The sequence below is a fragment of the Paroedura picta genome, chromosome 3, assembly GCF_049243985.1.
Source record: "Paroedura picta isolate Pp20150507F chromosome 3, Ppicta_v3.0, whole genome shotgun sequence".
NCBI lineage: Eukaryota > Metazoa > Chordata > Lepidosauria > Squamata > Gekkonidae > Paroedura > Paroedura picta.
In genome coordinates this window covers 42,580,298-42,597,787 of record NC_135371.1, presented here as the reverse complement: position 1 = coordinate 42,597,787, position 17,490 = coordinate 42,580,298, and positions in this window count along the sequence as shown.

The window sequence follows — 17,490 nt, the reverse complement described above, 5'->3', positions numbered from 1 at the left end:
GCTTTGATTTTACTAACGTGACCCAAGTAGCTGCTAGAAAATATTTCATCCTTCCTCCCACCAACTGACAAGGGAGTAATTTCTCATGCACATGGACATTTTGCATGGCCAAAGTTTTCTAAAAAGAAATTTGTGATTAGGTTTTTTTCCCCTTGTTTAGGCTGTACTGCTCATTTTTCTTCCCATCCATGTCTGTTTCTGAAAAGGCAACTAGTCCAATAACATGTTGTATCTTGTGATCCACCAAAACATTAACATAAAGAAAGAAAGAAAGAAAGAAAGAAAGAAAGAAAGAAAGAAAGAAAGAAAGAAAGAAAGAAAGAAAGAAAGAAAGAAAGAAAGAAAGAAAGCATCCTGACATGGCTTAGCATCAGCTTACAATATGGTGTGCACTGGCCACTGAATGGATAGGATAGAATGGATAGAAGCATGCCCTGCTGAGGGTAGAACTGCCTCATTAACTTTCCTTTTGTCTGATCCATTCCGCACAACTTAAATGTAGCTGAATTGTAACACTTTGTAAACGCTACATTTTTGACATGCACGACATCATAAACAGACTGCAACACTCCAGCAACTCTCCCACAACATTCACTTTTTTATAGTGCTTCAGGGGGAATCATAAAAAGTGGATTCCCTCTAAAAAAGCATTTGACTCCTGAGAATAACCTGCAACACATCAGCAAAAGACATGTGCATTTTCAAAATAGCGTTAGAGAGAAGATTCCTCCTTCGTTCCCGCCCTCAAGCTTCCAGGAGACGGGAATGCCTTTTTTTCCTACAAACCGTATAAAGCAATGAACAAGCAAGCACGTTTTTGTTCAACAGAAGGTTTTAAACTTTAAACTTTCAAAGTGAGCATCATAACGTCCCTTGCTCACTGTGTGCCTGAATGTTGCCCTGCCTGCACTAACATGCATTGTATTTTTTCTTCTTGGAGATGCGTGTCAACAATTACACGCATGTCCGCCAGCAGGCTGTATTAATTAGTGTGGATGGAGGAACTGTGAAAGCTCCCTCAGTGGCCTTTTTCCCGTCTCCAATGAATACCTCCCCCCAGGTTTAGCCTTGTGTAAAAAGCCATTTTTTGGAGGAAATTACAATGAAATACAGTTCTGTGTGAAGCAAAGAAGCAATGAATTAACACATATTCATTGCCACGTGTGTTTTCAGATTTTTTAAAAATAAAATTTAAAGGGAAATGGGCATTTCAGAACCATGAGGGCGATCCGTTTGATTGGCTCTTCAGTTTGATTGATGGGCTGAGGCAGGCAGAAGCGCCCGAAATTTAGAGCACCTTGTTTGCAATTCCTGGAGGACTGGAAACATGTGCGTTACCAAAAAAGTGCTATGGGTGCATAAATATTGCGCTACAATTTGCACTGTGTGAAATGTCATAATTCCACTACAAATTGTAGTGGTTCGGGCTGTCGCAGACATCCAGCAACATTGGCAGATGTGTGGAATGGACCTCAGTGTTTCTTTTCCAGCTGCTGCAGATGCTTTTTTCAAGGGCTTATTTTTGACTCAACTATTTTCCAGCTGAAAAATGCCACTTTGAGCTGCTTTAACAACCAACAGGGCATACTTACATATACTCAGTACGGATACAAGTATCCCAGGGGTAGCTTTTTCAAGTAGGATAAAAACAAAAAACGAGAGGACAGGATTAAATCTCTCTCTCTCTCTCTCTCTCTCTCTCTCTCTCTCTCTCTCTCTCTCTCTCTCTCTCTCTCTCAGTGCATTATTAATTCCCTTTAAAAGTAGCCCGGTGGTGGCCTTCACAAAAGGAAACAACAACAAAAAACTGACCACAGAATTAAAAGCAAACTGGTGAAAAGAGTCCATGGCTGAGTATTTACTGTGAATGCAAATGTTTCCCTCTGTGGCCTCTCCTGGTTAAAAGATTTTTGTTAGCAGAAGTTAGGAAAGACTCCCCCTGAGACCCTGGGATGCTGTGGCCGTTCAGTGCAGACTGCAGTGAGCTAGGTGGATCCCTCCCCCTTCAGTAGCCGTCCTGTAAGAGACAAGCTTCAAATAGAGAGTTTCTGCTGCCCCTGCTCAGCACTTGCTTTTCTCTAGTCTGGTTTTAAACCAGCACAGATCTGGAACCCAGAGAAGGGTCTTGCAATAGAAGAGTTGCAGTGAAGAGTCAGCAGCACCATCTCTGTGTTCCAAATAGTTCCCCTTTAAACTGCTTTGCCCTGGCCCAGGCTAGTCTGATCTCAACAGATCTTGGAGGCTAAGCAGGGTCAGCTCTGGCTAGTGTTTGGATGGGAGGCCTCCAAGGAAGTCCAAGGCCACTACACAGAGGCTGGGAAGAGCAAGGCACCTCTCTTCCTCTCTTGCCTTGAAAACCCTGCAGCAGGGGCAATCAAACTGTGGCTCCCCAGATGTCCATGGACTACAATTCCATGTGCTTGACAAGGGCTCATGGGAATTGTAGTCCATGGACATCTGGAAGGCCACAGTTTGGCCACCCCTGCCCTACAGAGTTGCCATGTCAGCTGTGAGACAATGGCACTTCCCATCAATCCCAATAACCACTTTTCTGTGACAGTAAGCAGAGGTTTAACTGCAACTCACTCCAAGGACTTTCTACCACCTTCAATGAGACAAGAATGCACAGATCACAATTTGCTTATTACACTGGGGAGCCGCAACTAGATCTCTCAGTGTGTCCTTTAACAGCAAAACCCAATGCATACATGTGACTGGGTGTGTTGCCATGACCCCACAGCTCCTTCATTACTTGTAAAACTGCCCCTGTAGATTTGATCATGGATCTCCCATGTAGTGCATACTTTGGCGCTAAATGTTTGATGAATTCGTCATAAAACGTATGGATAGGCCAGAAGCAACTAGCTACAACACTGAGTGGGTATGTCAGGCCTTAGATGCGACATGGAAGAAATGGACATTTTTCAAAAAAGAAACAAACAGTAAAGTGAATGCTCTGTGTAAAAGCAAATCAAACATGTCCTTTGGCAAAATGTTCCCTTTCATTCCTTAAGTAGTTTTGCCACCCCCTTATTTTTTTCCCAAAACTGCCTCACCTGGAACTTTGGTACATCCCTGCATCTTTGTTTGTAGGCATTTCCGCAGCTGTGCAAAGCCAAAAAGGAAGGGGGGAGTAGATGGTGCAAATGATCGCAGTGCCTGTTTTGAACAGAAGTTCACTACGGCCAGCATGCAGGGAGGCTGACGTGGTGGGAATGAGAAATCTGCTTCGTTTCCGCTATGCCCCACTGCAGCGTCCCTGTGCTGCCCTGTGCTTATGCAGATTGCCAGCTGCTAATTATAGTGCAGAGGGGATTCATCTTAAAGTGCAGGCTCAGCAACTTCGGAGCAGATAGAAACGGACGTCAATCCATACTAAGCAGCTGATGCAGCCACAGCAGAATGTCCGGATCTCTAGGAATGGTCTGTAAGTTGGCATCTCTGCAGCAAATGCCGCATCCTCCCAACCTGGACCTGTGAATTGAGCACAATGGCTGAGCCTAACTGCAGAGTCCTACTGCACCATCTGCCCCTCAGTGGGCTGAAACAATGCAAAGAAGGGGCTGTGATCATTTCCAAGGGTGATCAAGGAGAAGAGGGGGGGTTAGGAGGTGCAGCCCTACATGCAGCCCAGGATGAGTGTAGGCCAGGATGAAATTCCCTCTCCTACACAGCTATGGAAAGTTCAGGAGTGCAGTCTTCCTTGCTTGGAATGGAGGGTAGAAATGTGTGTGTGCCATTAGTGATGTCATAGGCATTATTGAGAAGGTATCTGGGCCAGATACACAAAATGATTCCTTCTATTTTAGGAATGCTGCTTGAGCTTTAGATCCAGATATTTGTGAGTGCTTGTGCTATAAAAATCCCCCAAAATGCATTTACTGGTGATGGTAGTGACTCGGGGTGTGCTGCTACATGCCACAGGAAGAGGACAAACCCAATTCAGATGTGTATCTGTAAAGATATAAACACGTGGCTTGTTTAATATTTTAAAACTTTCTCTCTCTGCTTCCCAGTTTAAGAAGAAACATCCTGTCCGTTCAGAAGTCAATACCACTAAGCTCCATTGGACTTCTGCCCAACCCAAAAGACACAGGGTTGGAGCCTTGTAGTAGAATCCCAAGAACACCTTCCTGGGAGTAAGACTTGTTGAATGCACAAGATTCTCAGGAGACTTGTTTAGGGTGACACTCATAGACACCAGTCCTAAGCAGATCTACTCAGAATCCTACTCAGGTCTATTCACTGGGGCTTACTCCCTGGAGAGGGTTTGTAGGACTGCAGTTAGGCACTGCTGTATCTTACTGTGAGGTGCCTGCACTTTAGGAATGCATGAAAAGATCCTTTGCTATTACGTCCCCCATAAATACCCAGAACAGTTACTGTTACATTATTGATCTCTTAAACGAGCTATTTCTGCTGTCTCTTTTTTGTCGGTTCTTCTATACCAACAGGGTTTCTGGAGGAAAAATGGCCTGGCTCTTTAATAAGCAGCTTCACGTGTGGAAATTCAGGAGTGGAAGTTTTTCATGGCATGCAGGTAAGCAATATCAACTGGTGAAAAACATCCCATTACGCCTCTTATTAAAGGGGCACAATGTGTATGTTTCCCCTCTCCAGGCAGTTGGCAGCCTTGCAAGGAGTGAAAATGAGTCATCTTTGGGTTAAAGCAGGAGCTGTCGGCCCCATCTAGTGAGGCAGACTCTCCCAAAATGCAGCAGGTTGCTAGCAGCCAGGTCTTTACCCTCCTTTCCAAGGTCGTTTGCTCACTGGGGTTTTCCATTGTTATTTCCAACTCTGCTTTCTGTGACGGAATCTCTCATCTCCCCTGAGTGGAGCAGAGATGGATTCAATTTGCAAGCAGCAGCACGATGACATGAGCATGTTATTAACTTCCTGAAGTTTCAGAGACGCCACTCTCTTTGGCTCTGAAACAGCAACCTGTATCCTCCTGGCTGCTGCTACGCCAGTTGCTCGGCCTCACATGGAAAGAACAGGCTGTGTCAAACAGAAATCCCGCTGAGCACACCGACCAGGGGCCATGCTCAGATCCCGCTTGGCGGCCATATGGTGTGGCTGGGCTTCCTGGAACGATTGGATGGCCATCATCTGTTTCCTGGCATGTGGTCCCCGAATGAAGGCAGAGGCAGTGAACAACCAATGACATGTGAAGCGAGCAAATGCTAAGAGGCCTTCTTGGTGGTTGCCCCTCAGTTTAGGAAGAGCGAGCAATTGATTTGTCCAGCTCTACCTTCAGCTTTGCAATTTGGTCTAGTAGTTTAATAAGACTGGAAAATGTTTTCCAGTCAGGTATGGGCACATCGGAGCACTGCGGTCTATGCTGTGTATCAGAAAATAGGCACAAAAAGTAAGAACCCACCCACACAACGACATCACCCCCTGCCCAAAATCAACAAGGTTAAAAAAAAAAACCCTAAATTGTCAAAACTGTCTAAATACAATTTTAAAGAACCACTTCTGGTTTCAGTTCAGTGCATGGGGACGAAGACAGATCCGTACAAAGTGATTTCAATAAAAGATGTAGATTCAAATGCATTGGCTCTGTTGTTCAAATTGTAAGAGTCAATAAGTAGTTCACTGCTTTGCTTAAAAGTTGCCACAGAAATCCTTGCTATTTTAACAAGGATGTCTTTACTGAGGTTGATACACACAGATGCCAAACTTAAAGTTACAGACATACCCATCACAGATAATGTTCCTTTGTCTGTCTGTCTGTCTGTCTGTCTGTCTGTCTGTCTGTCTGTCTGTCTGACTGACTGACTCTCTCTTTCCCTCCCTCTTGCATTGGGCCCCCTTAGCCAAATCTATCCAAGGGCCTCCCAGGGGCCCCTGTCTGGATCTCCTCATCATGTGTCTCCATTCTGAGTGCCCAGCTGAGGAGAGCAGTCTCATCCAAATCTGAATTATAGTCTTTCATCTGTCCTGATCCACTCATTTGATGACCTCAGCCTGTTGGCTGGTTGCCCTTCTTCCTCCATGCAATCGTTTTGGACAGATATTCATTCTTAGGGTTGCCAACCTACAGGTGAGGCTAGAGATCTCTGGGAATTACCACTGACCTCCAAACTATGGAGCCTAGTTGTCCTGGAGAAAATGGCTTCTTTGGAGGGTGGACTCTGTGGCATAATACCCCACCAAGGTCCCCCTCCCCAACACCCTGTTCCTTCTTATCCATTAAAGTCCATTGGGATCCCCCAAGAGTCCCAGCTACTTGAGGGTCCAGGAATACATGTTACATAGCCCTTTCATTATATCTGGGTCCACCGCAAGGACTTTCTAGAGTGATCTCAGTTTTTGGACATGAAGGCCTGACTCAGATTAGAGCTGGTTCAGGAGAGGGAGCTTCAGCCATCCCCTGTGCCTTTTTCCTTATTTGTTTGCCCTGCTGAGAGCTCCACTGATGGAGTGCACATCCTAGTAGGGTATGTGGCTGCTCCTGAGTGCCATTTCTGGTCAGGCAAAGGGGAAAGAGGGATGCTGAATTCCCCTCTCCCCGTGTACCACAACTGCAATCCTATTGCAGTCCTTCACACCTGGGAATTCAGTTCCCAAAACACATGTGATGGAATGTCTTCATTGATGGCCCTGCCCTGGGGAAAGTACTGTTAGCTAAGCCCATCATGTGGCATACTTCCTTGTCCAGTTCTGGCTGCTAACAAGAATATTTAGAATTTGACCGGTATTGTTGGAATGGATTCATTAAAAGTAAAGGTAGGCGCAGATCAATATTAAGGGCTTGCAATTTACCTAGGGATCATATTGAATGCACCCTTTAGATCAACAAAAGCTACATAAAATTTCCTGCCTGTATTCAGGTATTTATCTGCAAGGGTAGACAAAATTAAACAGTGGTCCATAGTAGAAAACCAATTTGTTCAGGGCCTATTAATATCCAAAACTGAGGGTGTTTCCGCACAAGGACCAAAGTTGCCAATTGGTTCCACAAAGCGGAAAAACTATTTTTAAAAGTACAATCTCGGCGTTACGTATACCTGCATTTGCAGTGGAATCCAGTAGCATTTCATTTGTTTCTCACAGGTTTCCAGTCTCGCAAAAATCGCTAGAAAGGAAGCGATTTTTTCTGTGCTTGGTCCCGCCCCTGGCCGTCAATCAAACGAACAGCCAATGGGCGGTTGTTATCATGCTCCGGAAAAAACCCTTTCCCTTTAAGCACAGGTTTAAAAAAAACACACACACACGTTGCAACAAATATGCCTTCTTTCTTCCTAACGTAGAGACCCATCTAGCTGGCGTGTGAGCTGGCAAGTCATCATTACCACGCTCCCCCAAGTGAAAAAAAAATCCCTCCCCCCTGCACGGGCGCGATTTTCGGCCGAAAATGAAGGGAACTTGCAAACGGGGCTGTGTTGTGCTTGGGGACTTAGGGGAGCTTTAAAGCACTTCTGTGGAGGGACTGTAGATAGAGAAGCCTTGCTGGGTGAATGAAGCCTTGCTGGTTCGTTGCTTTACCCACTCGCTCCGAGGGAAAAAAATGGCGATCGTTTCGCAGGAAGTTCGGAGGAGAGAGCCAGGGGGAGGGACTTTGTTGGAACCGCAACAATGGGAACGCACAGGTCTTTTTCGCTAGTGTTGCAGATTGTTCGCAAGAGTGTAGCACTTTTTGGAGGGTGAATCCACTTTTCCCGATTTCCCTAGAAGCGCTACAACAAATCGCTTTTCATGGAACTGTTGCAGGAGTGTTGCAGATTGTGTGCGATGTCTTGCGGAACTGCAAATTAGTAGCGTTTACAATATGAAATCCTTCTGCTACATTAATTCGTGCGGAATGGATCTAGGTATCCCAAGCTAAGCATAGGGATAGGTTCTAGGTATAGAAGCTAAGCCCTGTGAAGGCAACTAAAATGAGCAGGAATCAGAGGCTGGGGTAGAAAATCTCCTTAAGGACCCTTTTCCTTTTCCTTCATATTTTATTTTGCTGAAATTAATTGCACTTAAAAGTACTGAGCTAATGAAATTATATCAAAATAAACAAATAACAATTGTAAAAACAATATAGTTTATATATAAGTAGACGTCATAAGTATCATAACCCCAATGCATTGTAAGTGATGTATTTTGAATAATTTTTATAGTAAATAATATAAGGAATACATTTTTCAGGAAAAGTGTTCTTATTTGATTTGACTTCATTCACTCCTATAAAATACATTTGCTTGCATCCAAAGCGTATTCATGGCTGCAAGGAGGACAGGTTTAAGAGAAGAGGATTTGTACACATGAAGCTAACTCATACTACGGGCCATACCACATGTTACATTTTGGCCAAATAAGAGGAGTAGGAGCCCTTCCATCCTATGCTGCATTCCCAAGCTGAATCAGGTCCCTGTGGAGTTGAAATAGACCATTCCACACAGGTGCTGTTAAGCTGCAGAGGAGCAGGATGGGTCTGGGGAATCTGATCTGATGTAATAAATCCTAATGTGTACTTTGGCCCTAAGTGGGACCATTGGCCTATCAAGGTCAGTATTTTCTCCTATGACTGGCTGCACTCTCTATGTGTTCAGGATCTCTCTAGAGTAAGGTGACCAGATTGTCCCACTTTTGGAGGGAAATCTGGGGGTACCTGGCAAATTGTACTTATGTTGAAATTAAAAATATATATTACAATACTATTTTTGTGTTCTATGCGTTCTATGAAACTTTTTGTTGCTCCATATAGACCCAATTTTTAATCAAGACCCCCCCACCCCCGGTCAATGGTGTCCCACTTTACCAATGTTAAAATCTGGTCACCTTACTCTAGAGTCTCTTCTCCTCTTCAGATATCTGGGGGACTGGAACTGAGAACTTAGAGCAAAGTAAATGCTGTACTTCAGATTCCCCTGAAGTTACATAGAATTTACATAGCCTTACATTTAGGTCTGACAACTCTGGTTTAGGAAATTCTTAGAGATTTGGGGAGTAGAACCTGAAGGTAGAGCCTGAGGAGGGGAGAGAACTTAGTGTGGTATAATGTCATAAAGCCCATGCTCCAAAGCAGACATTTGCTCCAGGTGACCTGACCTCTGGTACCTGGAGATTGCTCTGGGAGATCTACAGTCCCCTCCTGGAGGTTGGCAACCTCATGTTGGATTGTCCAGGCGGCACTCAAGCCAAAGGAGAATTCAGCATGAACTTATATCTTTTGCATGGAAATCAGTGGAACCTCAAAGTATTTCCTTTCGCCTAGATTGTGCCCCTGGTTTTAAAAACACACAGGAAAGGTTGTGCAGTGGGAAAAAGGAGTCTCCTGTGCGTCTAAAAAGGGGTGTTCTTCACTAGCAATCCATTCCATGCGCCTCCCTTTCTCTGGTTGCCACAGTTTCCCATTCTTGATGTACATCACGCCACATTTGTAAGCTATTTGGAGGGGGGGTTGTTGTTTTAGGGAGGAAAAATGCGGCAATTCTAAACCAGAGCCTCAGATTGTAAAGCAGTTTTTCTTTTCTTCTCTTTTTTAAAACTACAGCTGAACTAATTTGATGAAAGGGAAAAATAAAATGCAAGCCAGACTAAACACCCAAAGTTCCTACCTACAACCAGCACTCTGCCTCTCGCAGGCCAAAGTCAACACATGTCAATTTTTAACATGACAGGACTTTTAAAAGGAGGTTTGAGTGCCGAATGAGAGGCGGCTGGAAAACATTATTAATGGATTCTGTCAATTAAAGCCTGGCAAGACGAGCTTTTACAAAGGTCTGTGTTTGGGGGTCTTTTATGTTGGTCGTGGAATGATTTATGAGCCAGTTGTTTATGGTCCGGCATACAACAGTGTTCCGTGGCATGGCACCCTTGTATTTGCTCGTGGGTGTCTGTGTGTGCCACAGAACTAAGCCATACGAATAAAGTGCCTGTCATAGTTGTCCCGTTTCTTCTTCTTGCTCAAGTGAAAGGCTCATGAACTGATGTGGCCATTGTTCTTGCTGCTGCCGGCAGTTTTTCAAGGTTTGTCGCTGCAAAATACCAGTTTTGTCTTGAAGTTTAAGTAATCCCTTTGCCATGTGTGGAGGGGTCCCTTTACAAGCAGAATGGTCATATGCATTGATTTGTCTTGGGATCCCTAATGGCACACAGCGATGCTTCCCAGAAAGCTTTAAGAACAGTTGAAGCAGTTTCAAACTGGCTTTAGTTTGTAGAGCACATGTGCACTAACAGTACAATCCTCAGAAGGATTATGCTGGCTGAGTTTAAAGATGCAAAGAGGTTCACAGCACCAGTCACAGGCCTGTATGGACGAGGTAGAGCCAGCATTACGGAGAGGATGGAAAATGTCCCACTGAACTCTGTGGTGCTTTGTGGCACCATGGGGCCAAATTTTTCTTATTTGCATGAAGGTGGGATTGTGTATGGAAGCGGTAATCTGGGGCAGACCAAGTGCACTACCCAAAAAAGTCCCCTGTGGGGACATAGAAAGTGGTAGGGTACATGCCATGCTGTATACCCCTGGCAGCAGTTCCATTTTTAGCACTCTTAGTGAATTAAGATTGCTTGCTAGTTGTGGTACATTTAGGCAATTTTCTAATTTATCCATTTGGCAGCTTACATTTTACTATTCCTGACCCAATCACTTCTGCAGCCACAGAACTGCCATCGGCCACACTTAGACTGTTTATGCACTGGGAACTTCACTGTCCCACCTCCTGTGCAGGAGCACATATTGGGGGCAGATAAGGTGCACCAGGCCAAATGCTCCCCCATGTGGGTGCAGGAAGAGGTGGGGCAACCTGCCACGACTAAAATTCCAGCCTGCAGCCAGGCATGAAACCTCCAGTGCGAAAACGGTCTTAGAGTCTTTTTTCTTTCTACATTTGGTTCAGCTCTGTTATTGCAAGCCTCAAGTTATTTATGCTTGTAAGTCTCTTCAAACTGGCTTATTACTTTAGTGAGAGACAGATTGTCTTTTGCTTTAATTTGCAATGAAAAATTAAAATTAACACAATGAAATCCTGTTCAGAAATTTTCTTGCCAGAACTTCTGAGCTGTTCAGTTAGACTAACCATCTGATTTAGATGGTCATACAAATTGACTTCCTCTAGTATTCTAATACTAAACAGTCTCTTTTGTAAATAGAGCTGGCTTTTCAGAAAGGAATTAACTCTCTAACTCTTGCTGTTTGCATTTGAGTGACCTCAAAATGTCCCTATCAGTCACTACTTTGATCAGGGCTTCTCTTGCTTTCTTGTTATCAGAATCCTACATCCTTTGACTTGCCTGCTGGTCATCTCCTGGTTGGGGGTCCCTAACAGTGTGCCACAGTCCCATCTCTAGTAGGTGACTTTTCATTCTCTCCCTCCAAATTAGGTAGTTGCCTTCAGTAAGCCTATCTAGTAGGAAGGTACGCTGAATGTTGCAGAAAAGTGGCATTTTCTGTTTCTTCTTCTCTTTCCCTATTAAACTATCAGTCTTGTATTTGCAACCTGAATACCCATAACCCTGTTGGCAGAGCTTAAATATGTAAAGGGGTAGAGAAGAAGAAGAAGAGTTGTTTTTTATACTCTGATTTTCACTGCCTGAGTCTCAAAGTGGATTATAATTGCCTTCCCTTCCTCTACCTACAACAGACACACTGGGAGGTAGGTGAGGCTGATAGACCGCTGATATAACTGCTCTGTGAGAACAGCTCTGACTTGACTGTGACTTGCCCAAGGTCACCCAGCTGGCTGCAAGTGGAGGAATGAGGAATCAAACCTGGTGCTCCAGATTAGAAGATGGTGCTCTTAACCACTACACCACACTGGTTATTAAAGAATAAGATAGGTTTATTGAGAAGTGAAACAACTTTGTAAGGAAGAGAGAAGAGAAAGAGTTCTGACTAACTATTCTTCATCATCTGAAGGCAAACAGGGAGTAAGTTTGCTCAAAGAAGCAGGAAGTCTCTAACTGAGCAATCAGGACACAAGAGGAAATTATTTGAAAAACACCAGGAAATTCCTAGTCTGAATATGCTAACTACATATCTCCTTCAATGCCCCATGTAGAAGAAGAATTTTCTTCCTATGCTGCTGAATCATGCACTCTATAGATTATAACTAAACCTATTGATTTCAAAGGATTAGAAGGGTTTTTAGGATGGCATAAATCAGTAATGGTAAACTATAAGATTGAAAGGACTTTTCACACAGTCAGGTAATTTTGCACATTTATTTAGAAAAAAAAAAAAAATATATATATATATATATATATATATATATATATATATATATATATATATATATATATATATATATATATATATATATAGAAAAATATATATAAGAGAACTGCATGAGGCAACTCACAAAGTAAAAAAAAATTATAAAATCAATATTACCAATAATAAAACAAGTCATAATAACAAGTTGGGGCTTTAAAACATTAATTGCACGTCTGTTTCTCATTTATTGTGCCCAAGATATATTGATTCTCTCTTGGGATAGATTCAAATGAGTAGATGTGTTGGTCTGAAATAGCACAATAAAATTAAAGGTGCTACTGGACTCTGATTTTATTGATTCTCTCTTGGTTGGGGTTCAAAGTTGGGGGTACATATTTCCTGAGCACAGACCATGCCTCTTTGGTCTTTGAGGAAATTAATAATCCCTCCTCTTGCAGTAATGCTTTCATTGGTTACTGAGATTGTCAAATTGAGCTGAATGACTGTCACAAGCATTTATTGGCTATTTCTAGTGATGTTACTTCCTCTCTATGCCCCCACCATCTTGCTTGTTTCTACAGTTCACTGGCTGTAAGCCTGTCTGTCTTTCATCATGGAACCCCCAGACAACATTCAGGTGTCCTCGGGATCAGATCCAGACTAGCTTCAGCAAGGTTCAGGTGCCTTCAGACTAGACCTTGGGCATTTTATATTGGTGATTTTTTTTAAATGGACAGTCACCCGAACTCCCCCCCCCCCAGAACCATTAGCCAGATGTTTGGAAGCAGTGTCTGAATGGTTCAAGCAGAGTCGCCTGAAACTCAACCCCTCCAAGGCGGAGGTCCTGTGGCTGGGGGGAAGGGGGCAGGAACAGGCAGCGCATTTACCCACCCTAGCAGGGGTGCAACTTACCATCGTGCCCCAAGCTAGGAATTTGGGTGTGACCAATGATGCCTCCCTGACTATGGAGGCTCAGGTCAAGAGAGTAGTGGGCCAGGCATTTTTCTATCTTTGCCAGGCCCGGCTACTAGTGTCCTACCTGTCCCCTGACCACTTGGCCACAGTGATCCATGCGACAGTCACCTCCAGAATAGATTTCTGTAACTCGCTCTACGCAGGCCTACCCTTGTCCCTGACCCGGAAACTACAGCTGGTGCAAAATGCAGCTGCCAGGGTCCTCACTGGAACATCTTGGAGGGACCACATCCAGCCGGTGCTGAGGCAGCTGCATTGGCTGCCAATTGCTGCCCGGATACGGTTTAAGGTTTTGGTTTTAACCTTCAAGGCCATATGCGGGTTGGGACCCACATACCTGAGGGACCGCCTACTGCTCTATGCCCCCCGAAGGGCCTTACACTTTGCAGGTGAGAACCTGTTGGTCGTCCCCGGCCCGAAGGAAGCGCGCCTAGCCTCGACCAGGGCCAGGGCTTTTTCAGTCCCGGGTGATCTGTGGGCCCTGCGAGATTTGTCAGCTTTCCGCAGGGCATGTAAAACAGAGCTCTTCCACCAGGTCTATGGTTGAGGCTGGGGTCAGCGAATCAGGGACATCACTCCCCCCCTAGGAGTTGGAGTGTACGCTACTCCCCTATCCTTTCCTCTTCACCTCTTTGATAATTGGGGGAGGGATGGGATTTTTAGCCGTCATGTTAGTAGATTGATGTTTTAATGGGAATTTTAATGGGGTTAGTTGTTGTGACCCGCCTTGAGCCTGTCGGGAGAGGCGGGAAATAAATCTAATAATAATAATAATAATAATAATAATAATAATAATAATAATAATAATAATAATAATAATAATAAAAACAGTTAAAATATGTTCTTAAGAGGATGTTATTAAGGAATTGTAAAGGGTCAAGTAGCAGGAAGACTATCCTCTCCCCCCCCTTTTTTTCGCATGTTGAATTTTAAAGAAGTTTAGAAGTGGTGAGCTCTCCTGCTCTCTTCTAGAGCTCATATAACCACCTTTATTAAAAAGTACAACATTCCTCTTTTTATTCTGACTGCTTTGCATTTACCTGTGGATGGTACAGTGGGACTTACTGGAAATGGTGCAAGGAACTTGCCCTTGAGGCAGGTTAATTTGAATGATGGAACATTCCAAGAAAGATTTTTTTTAAAAAAAGACCTGAAGGGGGAAATACAGTGCAGCGATCCCTAAGAAGAGGATGCCATCTTATGCCTACCTTTGTGTAAGTAAGTCCAGTTGCACTGACTTCCAAGTAAACATGTCCGGATCGGGGGCTTTGGGTCCTGTTCTCCCTGTTGCTTCCCATAGATCTGCCTTTTCAAGATGACAACATGGCTAGCTGGCTGGACTCAATTGACAGGCCTGTCTTGTCTTGAAGCTGCCTTATCAGAGAGCATCAATGTTAGTCAGACTTCATAGAATTTATTGAGCCAAGCCTTCCTTTTCTCCAGTGATTTCCCCTGTCGCATTTGAAATGGCTATTTTGAGCTAAGGGGGGAAAAGGCATACTGTTATCAGTTCCATAGATATATTACATCATGGCCGTGTAATGCTTTCCTTAACGAGTAGCCCACTCAGATGTTAAAGAATGATCCCAATGATGTTTTTTTTTCTAGAAAAAAAGATTGTAAAAGATAATTTGGAGCCATAATCGAATGTGATCGACTGCACAGTGTGTGAAGTGTGAACTTGGCACATTATTTGTGTAATTATTAAGGTGCAAGGGAGCTGAAGCCTAGGCTCTTTGTTTTCTTCTCAAAATACCTCTGTGAGGTCATTAGGTTGAATGCCTGGGAATGTTATCACAGGGCACGTCACTGCAGAGTGGGGATTTAAACCCAGGTCTCCCAGGTCCTTGACACTTTAACCCAGCCTTTCTCAACTGTTTTACCATTGAGAAACCCCTAAAACATTCTCCAGGCTTTGAGAATGGCGTGATCATGCAGAATATGGTTGGGAAGCAGAGCTATGTACATACCCACCAGGGGCCCTCCCCTTTCCACCCCTCCAGGAGCATCACTGGCCATTTGGGAAGATGGGCAGGTCAACACGACCATATATGTTCATATCATCTAATTAATGTCTAACACTTTTTAAGAAATACATAAAAATGAATTAACTCCCACCCATTTGGGAAACCCTTCTGGTACCATCAAGAAATCCCAGGGTTTCACAAAACCCTAGTTCAGAAAGTCTGCTCTAACCACTACACCATATCATCTGAGTCTCCTCCATAACACCTGAATCCGTAACACCTGAAATAGCTCTTATTGAAGAGGATATTGTTCCCTCTTAGGGTACACTCACATTCCGTGCCTAAGCCCTAGCAAGCCCTGTTGACTGGATATAGCAGTCTTTTTCAACTTTTACTACTTAAGAGAACCCAAAAGTGGCATGATTGTGCAGAATATGGTTGGGAAGCATCTCTATGTACACACCCACCTAGGGCCACTTCCCTTCCCACCCTCTCCTAGCCCATCATTGGTCATTTTGGGAGGGGAGGGCAGATCGACATGACCATACATGGTTATATCACCAATATATGTTTAACAAATTTTTAAAAGATATATAAAATAACTCCCACCCATTCAGGAAACCCTTTCAGGGCCTTCAAGTAAACCCAGGGTTTCACAAAACCCTGGGATATACAGTCAGCTTCAACATCTTTGCAAATTGTTCCAAGATTACATCTTCAGGGTGGCTACTAGCAAAGTGTTCTCCATGGAAAATCTGTATCTTGGGAAACGTCTCTTCTGCCTGGGACAATCAAGAGCTCTCAACTTGTGAGCTTTTAAAATAGTGGTTCATATTATTGTGTACTGATTACTCACCTTTAAGTTGTGCAAATATTTCATAAGTTTAATCCAACTCCACTTTGAAGATGAATAACTTGTTTTGAGGTGGGGGAGCAAGAAAGCAAAAGGCACCAGGACTGCAGTGTCTGCTACCAAGGTACATGGTGGCTGATCCCTTGAAAGTCAAGACAGTGTCAACTCAAATTCAAAATGTATGGTCAAAACATTTGACCCAATTTAAAACAAGCCCAGCTCTTTGTGAAATAAATCACGCTGCTAGAAAACATGAGATGGAGTCAGTTACATTTTGACATTCTCAGGAATATTCCTTCTGAGAGGGATTCCTTTCATCCTGTTTTTTAAAGTATCTTTTTACTTCATAAATGAAGTTAAAGCAAGCTGTGGGACTAAGATGGTTTCTTTAGTGAAAGCTGTTCTGAGACTGCCTGTACATGCACACACAATGCCCTGGGCTTCTGTACCGCAAGGATGGGGAGCTGGCAGTGTCAGGGAATGGAAGTTATTGTTGGCACAGAAAAATCCCTCTTTGCAAAAAAAGAAAGGTGGGTAAAGGGGAAGGAAACATTCCATGAAATGGGCATCAAGGCAAAACGGTTTTCCCCCTGAAGAAAAGGAAACATCAGGAAATGCCTGGTCTCAGAAACGGAGAGGGAAACACAGCTTTGCCTACCAAAAAAAGGCATAGTAAGCAAAGAATGACCTGGGAGAGGAAGTATGGCTGTTCCTTTCTTCTTCAGCCACTTTATATGTAAGTTCTAATGACCCTGCCCTGTAACATATGCTCCTTGTCTTCCTTACCCTCCCCCCCCCTATCTTTTTCCTATAAACATATTTTGTGCTTTGTACCGTTTTTCAGTGAGTCAAGCAATATGGATAGAAGACGACTGAATTTGAATGGATGCTTTACACCAGAAGTCTCCTTGGTGGTTATCTGCAGGTGCCACAGGACCCACCCAATACCTCTCCTGGAGTTGATTTTTTTAAAAGTTATTTTCCTAATTGGAAGAGATTCATGTTGGAATTATCTGTGCTACCTCTGGGTTTCACAGGGGAGAATAAACTTAGCTGCTGAAACTTTCACGGGGCATTTTCAAAAGGCCCTTGACATGTGGAAGCTGAAGAGATTGTTCACCCAATGATGACTCTGACAAATTCTGCACGGAGGTGTAAAGCTCATGCTACCTCCTGCTTGCAAACACGCGGTGGAAGCCGTACGTTTGTAAATTTCTTGACAGGAGACCCCTCCCGCGTTTTCCCTGCCATCTCATTATGGCTTTTTGCCTCTCGATGAAGTGGCAAGGGAAAACAATGCAAACTTCTCCCACTCCCGCAGGGAGGGAGTATTTGCATGTGTTTCCAATCCATGGTCCTTTAGAAAGTGTCTAAAAAAGAAGGATTTTGCACAATTGAAAGGAGGCCACCAAGGAGTCCATCTCTCTACTTATTTATTTGCAGTGATTAATAATCGAGAGATTAATAATCAATAATCCTTTATTCCAGCAAGTTCTTGTCAGAACAGTTTGCAAACTTTTGGACAGCTAGACTCCTCATCC